Source organism: Canis lupus, chromosome 12, assembly GCF_003254725.2.
Source record: "Canis lupus dingo isolate Sandy chromosome 12, ASM325472v2, whole genome shotgun sequence".
In the NCBI taxonomy this organism is placed as follows: domain Eukaryota; kingdom Metazoa; phylum Chordata; class Mammalia; order Carnivora; family Canidae; genus Canis; species Canis lupus.
The window spans coordinates 50,235,686-50,251,040 of NC_064254.1; the positions used below are offsets into that span (position 1 = coordinate 50,235,686).

Below are 15,355 nucleotides of genomic sequence, written 5' to 3' on the forward strand. Positions count from 1 at the left end.
TGGGAAGACTTGAGGTGGGATTCAAATCCAAATCAGACAGATGCCAGAGCCCAGAGCCGAGACTAGCTCTCCCTAGTAGACAGCATCTTCTGGAGAAGTGCTTTCTGTTCATGTTCACACATCTAATGGGGGTCATTGCAAACTGTCCTTGATAACTGATGAGATTGCAGATATGATTGTAAGAATCAAAAGGAGTAATATAAACAGCAAGTAAAAAGGAAAACAGTGTTGTTGAAAAACGTTAATATTTTGCCAGTATTATGATTTAAATAAGCATTACTCCTGTGTGGTTGTATTTAGAGTAGTGTAGCAGCAATTCAGTAGTGCCAGGATTCAAATTTGACATTTACTTTGGAACCAGAGTATATATGGTTCAGTAATCATTATTAATTCAGACCATTCAGAACAGGATGACAGGTTTCATGTTTAGCCTAAAGATAGTTGGCCTGCTATCAGTAAAGATTTGCCCCAAGCTGGTGGTCTGAGAGATTTAACCATGCCCCTGCTTGGCAGGCTCCACAGTCTGTGGCGTCCTCTAACTTCCAAATGCGGCTCAGCATTTATTTGGCTGTTAGATCCATCCTCCTATGTTGAATCAGAGGGGTCAGGGAAGTCATTTGGAATGTTTTATTCGAAATCCCCGTTGTTGTTCCTAAGCATAGATATAAACACAAGGAAGCAGGGTCAGAGCTGGCCTCAATGATTGCACTATGGTGGACGGGGTAAATAGGATAATGCCAAGGATGGTTACCCACTGGTCAATTTCCTGGAGACTTGAAATTAGCATCATGGTCCCCCATGTTCCATGTCATCTCCACCTGAGGGTGGCCTGGACCAGGGTCATCTGAGCCCAGAGAAAGCATACCCACAACTTTAGGAGCCTATCTTTTGTGTGTGTGTGTATTTATGTGGGCCAGCTTCTGTGCCCTTGCATCATTAGCTAATACTCCTGAGATAAAAATATCTCAGAAATCAAATCACTGTTCTTCAACTGCACAAATGACTTGGTGGAGATCACCCTGGAAATATGATCATTTTCTTAAAGGAAGAAAAACAGTATGTTAAGAACTGAAAGAACAAATGTTTGTCAATGTTTTGTCTTGTAATATGTGTGCATCACACAAGGTGGCAGAGTAAGCATAAGGCGATCCTCCCGTGTGAGGCTGGACGCTGCATTGTTTGCAAGGAAGGGACAGATTACTGGCCTCCTGCCTTTGCAGCATCAGCCACAGCTGCTGCTACTTCTCTCTGTGTGTGCTCACAGGTTAGTGTTTCGGTAGAGTGTGGCATATTGTTCCATAAAATGCCAGCACTCAAGTCCTTTGCTTTCAATGAGAAACTGTGTTAAATTATTAGACATCATTGGCATCTTGAAAATATGCTCTGACTCCTGGCTCCAGTTTATATGCCTTTTTTTGATGGAAGACACAAGCTTATTCTCCATCAGCATTCTTGTTCAACTCAAGGGTATTGTAAAAGCTCAGCCACAGGACAGTTTTATGACCTCTGATATCAAATTTTACTTTTTTCTTCTCCATATAGGATGTGAATGTGAAGTTAAATATTTATTAAATATTTGTCAGGCTTATTAGCTCTGTTTGTTTTTCTCCATAAGGAGAATTAAAAGTCCCTGGATTTATTTTTAAATTTAATTGAATGGTTAATACTTAATTTTAATCATTATTAATTCAATTTTTAATGTAGTCATTTTTACGGCTGAATTAAATATTTTACCAGACTCAGGCTTGTGAACAAGACCATTAGCAATGGACTACATAGGAGTGTCACACCATGCATCAGAGATAGTATAGAATAAATTTATTTGTACTATTAACCTATTCGTTACAAAGAAATGGGTCGTCTTTCAAAGTCATGGTGAAAACATTTGATATCCAGAATAAAAAATGGAAGCTATGCATATTCCTCATTTCTCATATAAAATTCACATGTCTTACTTAGCCTCAGATGTTTTAACTGATACAATTTATTTTCCCAAGTTCTTTATAGAAAATATTGGGCTGGACTATGGGATGGTAAAATGCTTATCCTTAATAAAGTGGGTCATGTAATTGACCAAGCTAGACCGCCAGGTAGACAGAAACTGTGGCTGGTGATCTTTGGTCACTTGTCCTCTCCTGTGATCACTTTCCCAAGGGCTTTCAATACTTCTGGAAATCCTGTTGGTGCCCGTCTCTGTGTCTCTCCTTTCCTCAAGCTTAAATTATAATCCTTATTTCTAGGCCTCTTGCATTTGGCTGCATCTTGTCATTTCCTCCTCTGTCTAACATCCACCAGCAAGTGCTAGAGCTAGCTCATACTGTCTTGGAAGAGTCGATTTTTCACATCTTTTCCCAATTCTGAGGTTAGTGACACCAGGTTGATAGCTTGAAATTGGCCATGGTGGGAGAATTTACACCACAGAAATCAGCAAACACTCCAAAAAATCAGGGCTCTTCTTCCTTTCCTTCTGAGCCAGTTTACCTGCACTCCACAGTGTAATACCAGGATTCGAATAAATAACCCCAGATCCAAGTTGATTGTGTCCTTCCCAGCACCATCCCAAATTTGTAATTAATGGCACGTTGTACGAAGTTACTCTTTAATGTATTAACTTTCCTAACTGGAAAATACATATATTTATTCACAGAACTGTTGGTATTCTTGTCCATGTTTAGGAATGACAGATGATTGTTACACAGCTGGTGTGTCATTTGAGCCATTGTACATGCAGCAGCTGGGCAGAGATTTAAATGGAAAGTGTCTCCACCTAAAGACCATGCCAAAAATGAGCTCCAAATAATCTAAACACCACACTGAGTTTAGTGAAATGTCTAGCACTTCTTCAATTTGCTGGCTACTCCTGGAGAGCTTGGCACAGTAGAACAGTATAGAGCATTACAAAGTCACAAATTAGATTTTTTGAGGGACCTTCGGAGCTACTTTATCTTGAGGGCTCTTGTCACCCTGGAAAAGGGGATGCTCTGACTTCCTGAGCTGGATTTGAATGTTGTCACCTGGAAGTCACACAATCTGGCAGAGTCAAATATTCAAAGTGTTTAAAAATCCACAAAAATCCAGGACATTCTCTCATCTGAAATTCAAAGCCCTCAACAATATTTTCCCAACCAACTTCTCAATCTGTTGTTCTCTGTGATTTCCAGTCATCCCATCTTTGCTGACTCTGTAGCTTCTGCCTGAAGTTTTCTTTATTCTCTCTTCCTTTATCTAAACTTGATCCTGTTTCTAGATTGATATGGAACCCCAACCCTTCCATAAAGCTCATCCTGGTCTACCCACTTGGAAATAAGTCCATCCCCTACAGAACACTAACACCATTTTCTATACAAATGTTAGGTTATTTATTAATTTTAGCTACATTTCCACCCATGTTTTATCTTTTCTGTTAGATCTGATGGTGGAAGCCACATGTGCCTGTTATTAAGCTATTGAGCTTAGCTCCCCATTCCCCCTCCTCACTCTTCTCTGTGGTGCTGGGGCCGGGGCTTTGCAAACCACATGTCTGCTTTGCCCACTGCTCCCTGTTAGGTTCTACCATCAGTGGCACTGGGAGGAGAGCCTAGAAGGCAGTGACTGAGAAGGGACATGGTCCTTCCTGTTTGTTTGATGTTTCTGAAAGTAATGTCTCAGGGATGGCACATCACCTCAGCAGCAGCAATTGTTTCCAGCCTCCAGCTTCTTTTCAAAATTCCACAACCCACCTCCTGTGGTTCCTCAGAGCAGCAGCAGCAGCTGTGCAGGGACTTGTTCTCAGGCATCTCAGCTCTGGCCCCGGAGGCTTCACTTCTACTTTCCTAAGCAGCCGCTGAGTGGTGCTTCCTCCTCAGATGTTGGAGCCCAGATCCAAGGAGTGCCCCCTCTAGCTTCTAGGTTTTTCTCTGGGTTTCTCCAGCTCAGAGGTGCCCTGCTTTCTCTGATCAGTAACTTTATGTTACCTCAGTCTTCTCTCTGAAAGGTCCTTTCGGTCCTCCCAACACTTGTGTTACCAATACCCTATGATAAATATCCTGTGGAAGTATCCAGAGTGGTTTCTGTGCTCCTGACTGGATCATGATTACTACACAATGACTGATCCATCTGTGTTTCCTCCTTTGCCCAGTGCCCTGACCCGGTTTCCTAACAGCATGGTTTGAGCACAGTAATTACTTAATAAATATTAGTTGAATAAATGAATGAATATTTATCGAAGATAAAAAGATCTTGCTCTATTTCATTATTCTGTCTTTTCTCTGGCGTTTTCATGATTACTATGCTCAGATAGGGGCTTCAGTTAGCATTCATGGGCATTTTTTTGGTTGGATCAGGAAACATTTCCTTGGAGTTTATGGGATGGCTTAAAATGCATGACTTGTCACTGTGCTTTACAAACAGCAGAAAACACCATCTGCATTATGCAGTGCCCCTTAGCGTTGGCCACTCTTCCAAGCCAGTCTCTGGGGAAGTTGTCCATACTGAGAAAGATATGACTTCCCTCGTGTGTACTGGTAACCAAAACAGACATGATTTATGAAGTGCACATTGAGAAGGAAAAATCACGAGCCACGCTTTTGCTCTCTCCTAAAAATTGGTAAGCATATTTTTGAGGATATGATTTAAGGGCAGACTGTGGAGTAAACAGCTGCTTTACAAGCATGTGAATAATTGCTGCTTTAACCAGAGTAAACTTCGCAGGAGGCTGAGACATTATCCAGTACAGTAGGAGATAAAAAGAGTGCTGGGGGGAATGTAGAGCTTGACCAACTGGGTCATCAGCAAGGATGTGATTTCTAGCCTGGATTATGAGAAATGCTCAAGTCTGGATATGTGTATGCCCATAGGAATCTAGTAAAGTATGGACACACCTAGATCTCTTCCTCACCGCTTTTTTAGTGCTTACATCAATGTAAGCAACCGATCTCATTAAAGTGCCTTTGAGAAAACTCCTTGAATACAGGTATGAAATTGGTAGTTACTGCAATGGCAGTGGTATGAATGTTTTCTCTGAATGTTTTACTGATTTTGATCGTTATCAGCATACAAACAAAGCCAGTACTCCAGTGAATAAATGCAGCATCATTGGGCAGTCAAGGAAGGTAAGCCATACCCTATGCCCCTTGTTCTCACCTAGGCTGTGTTCTTTAGGAATCACCTGAAAATAATTCCTTACCAGAAATGTGAGTTTGTTTAATATACACTTTGCTAAATATAAAGAACGTAACGGTAAGTCCTTTGGCATTCAGCAGTACTGGGAAATTTCTCCTGAAGAATTGAAGTCTAATCCTGAGTACCTATATTACAGATTTTGGATTTCGATCATTTTAATAACCAACAGAATATTAGGAAACTTCAAAAATACATCCCTTTGCCCTTTAAAAAGGATAAAATGTATTCTGAATTGGAACAACCAAGTGATTTAGGGGTATGGATAGGAGACACATTATGTCTGCACATTGGGGTAACAATGTATAGTGTAACCACAGGTTCTGAGTTGTACAACTGTTTCAGTCTTGTCTCTTCTGCTAATGAACCTCAGCTTCTTCTGTAAAATAGGGATAATAATATCTCCTTCACAGGTTACAGTGAAGATCAAAAGCTGTTACCTTCCTGAAAGTTCCTGCGACAATGACGGCTTGTGGTAGATCCCCAACCTATGCTGGCTGAATCGGAAGGGACAGGTGTAGAAGTTAGTGCCAGAAGTCACTGTGGGTTCTGCGGTGTTCAGCCCCGGGACACGGCACGGATCTCCGGCTAGACTAAATGACACCCTGTCTTCACCACCAGGGGGGATGGAGTTTATTTTATTTTATTTTATTTTATTTTATTTTATTTTATTTTATTTTATTTTATTTATTTTATTTTAATAATAAATTTATTTTTTATCCGTGTTCAATTTGCCAACATACAGAATAACACCCAGTGCTCATCCCATCAAGTGCCCCCCTCAGTGCCCGTCACCCAGTCACCCCCACCCCCTGCCCTAATACCTCAGTCAGGGCTGGAATGCAGAGCCAGGAAGGTAGATCTAGGTCCATGACCTCAGAGCAAATAGTTTGTGAGTCATGGAATCATTTCCCAGACATCAAAGCCCCTCAATTAAAGTTGCAGCCCGGCTGCTGTTGTCCAACTATGGCAGCATCCTGGTATCTTTCTTCTAGTTCTCTTAGATCCATAACATCAAAACATCATACCTCAAGTCTGAGCCATATTTTGCTGAGACAGAGCCATCTGTACCTGTAAACCCCACACTTCAGTGTACTTTGAATTCTAACTTTTACAGTTTGTTTTTTTTTTTTCCTTCTGGACTCTACTATTTCTTTTCACTGCTATAAATTTTCTAGTCTATGCCGTAAGTAGTCCATGCCCTGTCTTCAAATTTGCTATTTCTAATAATTTGATAAAATTAGCAATCTGATCCCTAACTCTTGGAATTACATGGAAAATAAGCATAAATCGGTGATGATAAAATCCCAGGTGATTTTCTTAGGAGTCGAATGCCTCGGCTTAGTGCCTGGAGTTTGTGACCTTTGTTGACAACTCTGAGGCCTCTTTATGTCCTTCCTGGTTTGTAGCTGTTTTCTGGAAAGGTGACATTGCTTATTGTAGAGTTCTAGATGAAATATTATTGAATTGTCCTTAATCCTCTTCTGGGAATACAGGGACGATATTACTGATTCACTGGGCACCTGCCATTAAGTGGAGAGAGGCAGCATTCTGCGCTGCCTCATTTTTCAGGACTCCGGGTGTTGATAAGAGGTATTCAGAAGAGCTTGATACAGACACTAACTTATCTAGTCTCCTTGGCAATTGCTTGCGGATGAATAGGCAAGTCAAGTCCTCATAAAGGAAGGTCAGGATGAAGGTTAACAAATATATTTTTGAGGCTGGAGACATGAATAAGCAGAAACTGTCAGAGGTTGAAAGGGAAAAGAAAGGGGGAAAAAAGGAATTCAGGACCATTTTCAGACAAAAGAGGAGAAAGAAAGCAGACAAAGGAACATATGGGGGAGGAAGTAGAGGAAGAATTAATGAATGCTGGCATACTGACCCTCCACTGCAGCGGGAGCAGCAGGTCCAGGAAAGCATCCCCTGACTAAGACTGATCACTGAGCACAGACACAGCATATAAGGTCCAGCTCCAGGAAGGTCCTTGGAGAGAAGCGCAGTGTGATTAAGATGCAGTTCCTGCTTAACCCAGACCTGGGAAAGTGAAGAGAAAGCAAAAGGTGAGTCAACAGGAAACTGTGAGCAATACCTTGGCCAGGAAAGAAAGTTAGAGAGTCAGCAGGTTGAAGAGTGGTCTGAAATAAACCGTGCAGCTTGGCAGGCTGGGGCAGGTGTGAGCAGTGGCAAAGTGATGGAAAATAAGGACCCCTGGTGTCCTCTGGTGAGTCTAGAAAGCCAGGCACGTGGGGACTTGGAACGAAGGACTCCAGACATTATACTGACACAAAAGAGGCATGAAAGAGAGTTACATTCGGGCTGGGGTGACAGGGGTGGGGTGAGGGTGGTTTCTAGGGGAAGAATACTGGTCATGGGTTTGGTAAATCTTATATACTAACATTCTCCAGTGGCATTGCAGACTGATTTTGCCTCTTTGCCAGGTACTGTCCTAAGACTCGGGGGTCACTACCACCTCTGATCTGAGCCACCATCATCCCTTGCCTAGATTACTTAATAGTTTCTTAATTGGATTTCCTGCTTCTATCCTTCTATCTAAAGTCTATTTCTAATAGAACAAGCCAAAATGATCTGTTTTAAACCATAAATCAAATCTTCTCTTTTGCATAAAACCCTGCGATGACTCCCCATTTCACCCAGAGTAACAGCCAAAGTTCCCACAAGGCTTTACAAAGCTTTATGTGATCTGCCCCCTGCCCAGCCCTATTCCTTCTGTGATTCCACTACCTACAGCTCTTCCTCTTATTTGCTCTGCTCCAGTTAAATGCCTCCCCATCCCCTTGCTATTCCTGGACTATGCCAGGTATGCTACCTCCTGAGGGCTTTTGCTCTGGCTGCTTCTCTGCCTGGAATGTTCTTTCCCCCAGATATCCACATGGATAACTCCCGTCAGCTTCCTGGAATTCTTTATCAAATGTCATCTCCTTGGAAAGGCCTTTATATATTTAAAATTGTAACCGCCACACATCCTCCTTTGCATCCTCTCCCCCTTTCTTTTTCTTTCCTTTATTTTATTTATTTATTTCCTTTTATTTTTATTTACTTGCTATTTTATTTATTTATATAGCCATTATCATTCTGTAATATACTATTTAATCCAGTTTTTAGGTTTGTTGTTTACTGTTTGTCTCCCCTTACTAGACTGTGAGCTTGACAATGGCAGGGATTAATATGTTGCTCATGGATGTACCCTGAGTGACCAGGCCAGTGCCTTGTCACATAGTAATACTCAATTTCCCTTTGGTAATCTTAATCTCTGTAATTAGTACCAGCATCCAAACAATTTCCTAGCTGGAAATCTAGTAGTTACTCTAGACCTTCACCTCTTGCATCCAGTTGGCATATTAACAATAATTTTAATAAAAGTCATGTTAAATCACTTTCCTAAATATCTTGGATCCACCTCTTTCTATCTAATATTACTATTCCATGAGGATGATAATGAGGATGGGGAAAAGGAAAGAATAGTTATTTTTAAAATTTTGTGTTATGGTGATCCCTGGGTGGCTCAGTGGTTTAGCACCACCTTCAGCCCAGGGCCTGATCCTAGAGTCCCGGGATCGAGTCCCACATCAGGCTTCCTGCATGGAGCCTGCTTCTCCCTCTGTCTGTGTCTTTGCCTCTCTCTCTCTGTGTGTGTTTCTCATGAATAAATAAAATCTTTAAAAATTATGTTATGTTGTGAGCTTAAGCGGGGTTAGGTGATATATATCATTAAAAGAGGAAGATAAAGAAATTGGAAATCTCTGTTCTTTCTAGTCTAATACTTAACTAGATACTCTCTCTCTGCCCCTCACCCCATACACACAGTTGTTTCATCTCAACCCTCAGGGGGAGGAAATCAAATCTATAAATGTCTGGATGTGGATCTCAGTTTCAGTGCAAATCAATAAGGGTAACCTAAGATACGGATCATACGATGATTAGAATATTCCTTAGATTTTTGTTTGTTTGTTTTGATTAGCGTATAGATGTCCAAAGACATAAAGGTCTTATGGAGCCTCGGGTAAGTCCAGAAGAACTCTTTCCATCCAGCATAGATCTGAAAAGATCTTGCAGGGATGGGAGTGTTAAAATGATGTCTTGGCCCAGAGGTCCTCCCACAGTTAAGGGGCAAGCTCATTAACTAGTAGAGTATTCCCCTGGAGGCAGTAGCGAGCTGAAGCACATCTAACCCACCCTAAACCCTACCAGACATTGACTGCTATTGAAAATCTGGTCCCAGACTAGCAGTCTACTTCCCTTGTCTTTTTCTTATGATCTAGAGTTCTCCAAAGATAGAAATTGGAGAAAGTATTTGTTGAGTTGATTGAAGGCAGCTGTATTTGCAAACTAAAGAAGAGTGATAGGATCATAGTTGTTCAATCCCCAGTCACACCGTTAACCTGTTGAAACTGTTGCTATCTAGAGGCAGTGAAGAATAGTCTTCTCCTGAGCATTTCATGATCAGTGTGTGTAGTAGATTTCTCTGGGGGAATTAAGATTATCTCTCTCTCTCTCTCTCTCTCTCTCTCTCTTACTTTCTCTTTGTGAGCATTTCTCTGGGATTGTAACTATGCAACCAGGTGGTCAGAGGGCTCTGTCACTGGGCAGTAGCTGCAGAGCCAGATGGTAGCATCAGCCCTATCTGAGATTTGTCACATGATGATGAGGGGCAGTCTATCTGCAGAAATAGCAAGGTTTGCTTCAGAGCCTTTTCTAGAATTTTCAGGGGCTATTTAACCTACTTTGTACCAACTGTCTATGGCTTTCTGGTCTGAGAAGCAGATTCGATAGCATTCTGAATCCCAGATAAAATTCAAGAATGCAGTTATACATAGACAAAAACTCTCAATTAAGAGAGGAATAAATGAAAGTTTTTGCTCTTCCAAATGTAGTCTTGATTAACATCTCCTTTGATTATGGTTTAGAACCTGCCAGACTTTCTTTCCCTTCTCTTAGACCTTCTTTCCTTCCTTGCAAAAGATCAATCTCAGATGTCTTCCTTGTGTTCCTTTTAAAAAAATGCCTATCTGTCCCTCCCTCCCTCCAATTTCCAGTTCTTTCATGGGTAGAACTTTCAACAAGCCTGAAGGCTGACTGGAGAACTCTGACATCTCGTTACTTCGTGCTTCAGTGGCTGTTAAATTGATAGTTTCAGAGTGGATATCAAACTATCCACTCTATCAATGTTTTTTAAAAAAGGGAAAAAGATTACAGTCTGTCTAAATCAATGTGACACCTCTCTGACATGTGTGTCTCGATCGCGTTCTCTCAACATATCCATTCCTTTTGACCGTCTCCATTTCTCAATGGCTATCTAATTCAAATAGGGCTTGTCATTTCATGAAAATTGCTCCCCATTTTACTTAGGTTTCTCTTAATTTTCTGTCTTTCTGCATTTATCCCAGGGCCAAGGATTCACCATGGGCCTTGCTTCCAATAGACATGGGTTGGAATTTCACAAGGCAGACGGAGTCTTGGTTTTTCTCCTCAGTAGAATTTCTATTTGTGGCACATGCATTTCCTTCTCTGCTGAATTCCCAGCAACAGTTCTCAGTGAGGGCTGCTGCTGCTCTAAGCCTGTTTGGATTTTTCTTTCATTCTCTCTTCACATATTGAACTCATTCTGTCTTGAAAGGTTCTCAGTCTCCACTGGCCGGGGGAAGGTGAAACATATCACAAGTTGGCAGAGTTGCAGTGCGCTGTGCTTTGAACTTGTAAAATTCTTTTTAAAAGTCTAAATCTTTAAAGGAAAGAAAAGAGGCTTCTGGTACATTTAGACAATGTGAGAACAGAAATGACCTGAGTTTAAAGATAAGGGTTAATGCTGTGATGTCAGTTCTTGGGCATAACTTCCCGGGAACCTTTAGCTTTGCCAAAGCTCTCTGATTTTAAATGTCTTTCAAGGTAATCTTTTTGTGTCTGAAAAAAAAAAATAAGAAAACAGAAAGAACAGGATTTATGACTGTTATAGTAATTTATCCTAAAACATACAAACATGGTATTTTGTTATACTCCCAGAAGCCTCTCTTCAGAGATAAAATTCAGCATCATGCCCTGCCTACTATTACTACTGCCCTTCCAATCTGACAAACTAGTTAGAGAAATGAAGTGCAATGAAGATGTTCACTCTCTTCCCTCTCAATTAATCAGGGCCCGTTAAGAGGCATGGACTGTTAGCACATGCAGCAATTACTTCACACATATTCCTCATCCAGCTATGATTATAGGATCACATACTGACTGCTTGTGATTTAGCTCAACAACCAGGGAATGTAAATGCTGCCCTGACAAGGATTCGCAGTGTGCCTGGGCAAACTCTCTGGCTTAATATCACCGTCTGAAAAATAAGTTTAAAAATAATATCATAGTAATCATGGACAGCAACAGAACTTTTTAAAAAGCACATTACATATGCACCAAGTTGGTTCTAAACAGATGTATAGAGTTTCTTTTTTCTCCATCACTACTCCTTAGCACCCTATGTGCTCACGGGCCTCATTCCTCCAGCACCCCCAAAACTCCCCCATCCATCTACACTGTCAATGTACTCATCTCAGTTATATAGTAGAGAAAATACCTGATTCCATGGGCTGATACCAGAGTTGGTTTCTAAACCTGGAGTTTATGAACCCCTAAAAGTTATAGGCAAGATTCTGTGTTTGGGGATCTATGTGCCTTATTCTCTAAAAAGGATCTACAGCTTTCATCTGATTCTCAAAACATTCTGGGACTCCCAAATGTTTAAAATCACTGCAAACATATTTTCCATTAGAAGGGCTTGCTAATTTGGTCATGCCTGTTTATGGTGGTATTTCGGGAAATTCAAGGAAGGTAGTTTGAAGCATTGGGTAGGTGGGGGTGGACAGTCTTCTAGTCTTTCTATTAGCTACATGGTTCTGTATACTCATTGTTCTTCAGAATCTTCAGCTTGTTCCATTTTAGGACACTTTACTTTTAGTGATTTTGTTTGGTACAAGCCCTGAGAAATATGTACCTAATTCTTGCACTCTGGGTCTGTTCCTCACACACTAAGTAGTGTGCACTGTGGGTCTGGGGACACTGTTGTTAGGTGATAGACTTCCAAGTTATTTAGGAGGTGGAAAGTTGGGGAGGGGCAAAAAATTAATTTTTATTCCATTTGCTTGTTAATCTGAGGAAAAGGCATTTTGCCTGAATTACCCAAATGGCTAATAAGTCAGTATTTATCCTTTGAATACATGAAAGAAAACCAAAAGTAGCTAGGTTTATATTTTTTAGGTTTTAAAGTCAGCAAGTCAATGTAAATTGCTGAGAAGCAGCTTTTAAAAAGTTTGCCCTTAGTTTGGTGGAAAAGATGGACACAAATTCGGATCCAGAGGTTGGGTCAACTGATGTAGCTATACATAGGCATGGGGGGCTATCATAATGGGGCAATATTCAGAATGCCTTCCTGAATTGCAAGAAGATAGAATACATTTTTTTTTTTAAAGCATACCTTGGTCTCGTACCTAATCACTTGATCCCTCACTTGGATCTTTGTGAAGCCTTTGGAAGAAATCACTATTGCCTCAGGAAAAGGAAATTGTCAAGTCTGACTTTTAATAGAGAAGGGCTGCTTGCCAATGCACAATTCCTCTTTACTTGTCTCAAATCTGCTAGGGTAGTTTGTTAAGGAGTTTGTCCTCAGGCAAATTAATCTGAAGCAAAATGAATTGGGGGAGGATTGAAGTTCGAGTCAAAGATCTGAAATAATTTTCCCCTGAGTTAATTAGCACACTTATTTTAGGAAAAGTAAACTGTATCAAGAACATTGCTTCTCAATCATCAGCTTATAACTCATGTCTGGTGACATGAATTCTCCTCCAAATAATGACTACTTGTCACAGAGACAGGCTTCCCTTTACCTGGCTTTTGCACAGACTCTTAGTTTATAGACAGGTCTCACAAAAGCTTTTGCTGTGTGATTTATTTTTAAAAAACAAAACAAAACACCAAAAAAAAAAAAAAAAACTTGTCTCTTCATAACTGACCAAAAAAAAAGGGAATTTGAGAGAGATGGCAAATTCTGTCATATGCTTTATAGACATTCTAGGCAAGCCTGGAACAACAGCCCATTTAAATAACCACTCTATGGATCCATCAAACTGAGCTGAGACATGCCTCAGCAACCTCTATTCATTTCAAACCCAAGCTCTCAGATAAAGAGCAGGGTGAAGAAGGGTCTGTAGTCAGTTCATACCTGGGAACTTCTCTGAAATGAGGATGCTGGAAAGAGTTGAATGGGGCAGGCTGTGACAGAGGAGTTGATTTTATCTCTGCTGTTACACAGAAGCATATGGTTTCCGCCCACAGGAAAAATCTGCTTCTCTTCTGGCTGCCACACTAATGCATGCATGAAGGGGAAAGACTTTGCTATCAAATGCATCTCTAGGGTTGGCATCTGTGATTAAGGCTTTCTGCTTGCCCTACATCCCTCCTTTAAGAAGTTTAAAGAAACTGCCAAAAGTTGTGCCTGCTTTGCTCAGATAGTGAGAAGTTGGGTGCTTGTGCAGTTTATAACATATCTACTGGTTGGGTCAATGTCTTAGCTCCATGCATCCTTTAATTCTGCTTTTCAGCTAATGGAATAATTAGAAGACAGGCTTAGAACTTGTAGCTTAGTAGAGCAGTCTTTTATGGCCAACACTGGTGCCAAACTACCTGTTAGATTGACCATGAATAAGGAGATTCTTGGCCCCAGGTGTTCTTTACTGTGAAATAGTGATGTTAGTACTGGGGGTTAGACATAAATTCTGTCTTCTTTATTTTATAGATGGGAAACAGAGGCTGTGTTACCAGAACACAAACATGAGAGGACATAAGATGGCTCAGTAGTTGTAGTTGGTGGTGGATATTTATAGCAGGCCAGTGGAAGAGAATATAATGGAGTCTTTAAGGTAATGGAAGGAGGACTCATTTAGTTAGGGCTAGAGTAGAATTTGCTCTCTTCCTTTCAAAGGCCAGAAAGATTCATTTAGGATCTCTTTTAACTACACAGACACAAGAAAGGATTTGGCATTTGTAGCAGGCACATTTTATACTGACCTTTGAGGGCAAGAGTCATGTGCCCTGACTTCCTAGCATTTGCACAAGTCCCTTCATTAACATAACACAAATAGTTAAAGTTTTAGAAATGCAGTTGATTTAAACTTTGTGTCTTAATGTCAGATATTGGAACAATTGTCCAGAGAGACCGAGAATTCTCCGCTACCATTGACACCAGTACTAGGAAGAGACCTGTCACCTGGATGACATGGGGTGCCTCTGAGCTTTGGATGCAGAAGAGCTTGAGGCACTGCAAACAAAAAGGACAGTAAGCAGCTCTATTTGGGAACTGGAAGCCTGATGGAAAGGGAGGTGAACACTCTCCCCTCCTGTAATTCTTTACTTGACTAGAGAATTCACCAATGCCCTGCTGAGGAAGGCACACAGATGGTCCCAGAATTACATTGTAGTTTGATTTGCAAGATACTCTGGTTTGCTTTTGCACGGGTTAATTGGTAAGCTCTATGTAGTTCATTTCAGAGTTTTCTCAATTAATTTTTTTGGCTGCCTTTGTAAGTTTTCAAGTCCACAATCTGGTTGCTAAGGAGAAGTTTCTGTATCACTTGGACCCCACACTGACATTCAAGTTAAAAATTTGTAGAGTGGACCAGGTAAGTCACACCCCAGCTGAGGGCCAGAGTGAAGCCTGAAATTATGATTGTGCATTATAAACTAAAGTGCAAAATCAACATTTATTTTGTTGCTGGAATTTTTCAGAGTCAGATTCTAAGTATTCCTTTTGTCACTGTCAGCAACAGCCTTCTAACAGTGTTTCCTGTCTCAAATCTTGCCCCACTATGGCCTCTGTGGTCTTGCTAATTCCCTCCCATGGCATAAAAGGCCCTTCTCGATCTGGCTCCTGCTGTCATTTCCAGCCACATTTCCCTCAGGTCTCTAACCCTGGCACTCTCTGGCCCATCAATCCTGAAGTACTTGGAGTTTTCCCAACATGCCCTGCTGTGACTTGTCCCTTTGCAGATGCTTGTCTCTCTGCCTGGAATCCTTCTCCCTTTCCCATTGGCCACCTGGCAAGTGCTGACTTTATCTTAAAGCCACAGCTTAAGCATTTCTCTTTCTGGGACATTTTAAAAAGCACATGTGGTTGCTCAATATGTGAATGAACAAGGAAATG

General features: G+C 41.0%; 1 long non-coding RNA gene across 1 annotated transcript in view; it reads left to right on the top strand.

Moving 5' to 3' along the window:
* The window catches only part of LOC112658612 (uncharacterized), a 29,859-nt gene extending 22,403 nt beyond the window's left edge, over positions 1–7,456 (top strand). Inside the window, exon 4 of the long non-coding RNA XR_003135826.3 lies at positions 5,571–7,456. This is a non-coding gene — a long non-coding RNA (uncharacterized LOC112658612). The remainder of the gene's footprint in view (positions 1–5,570) is intronic.
* The last annotated feature ends 7,899 nt before the right edge of the window (positions 7,457–15,355 follow it).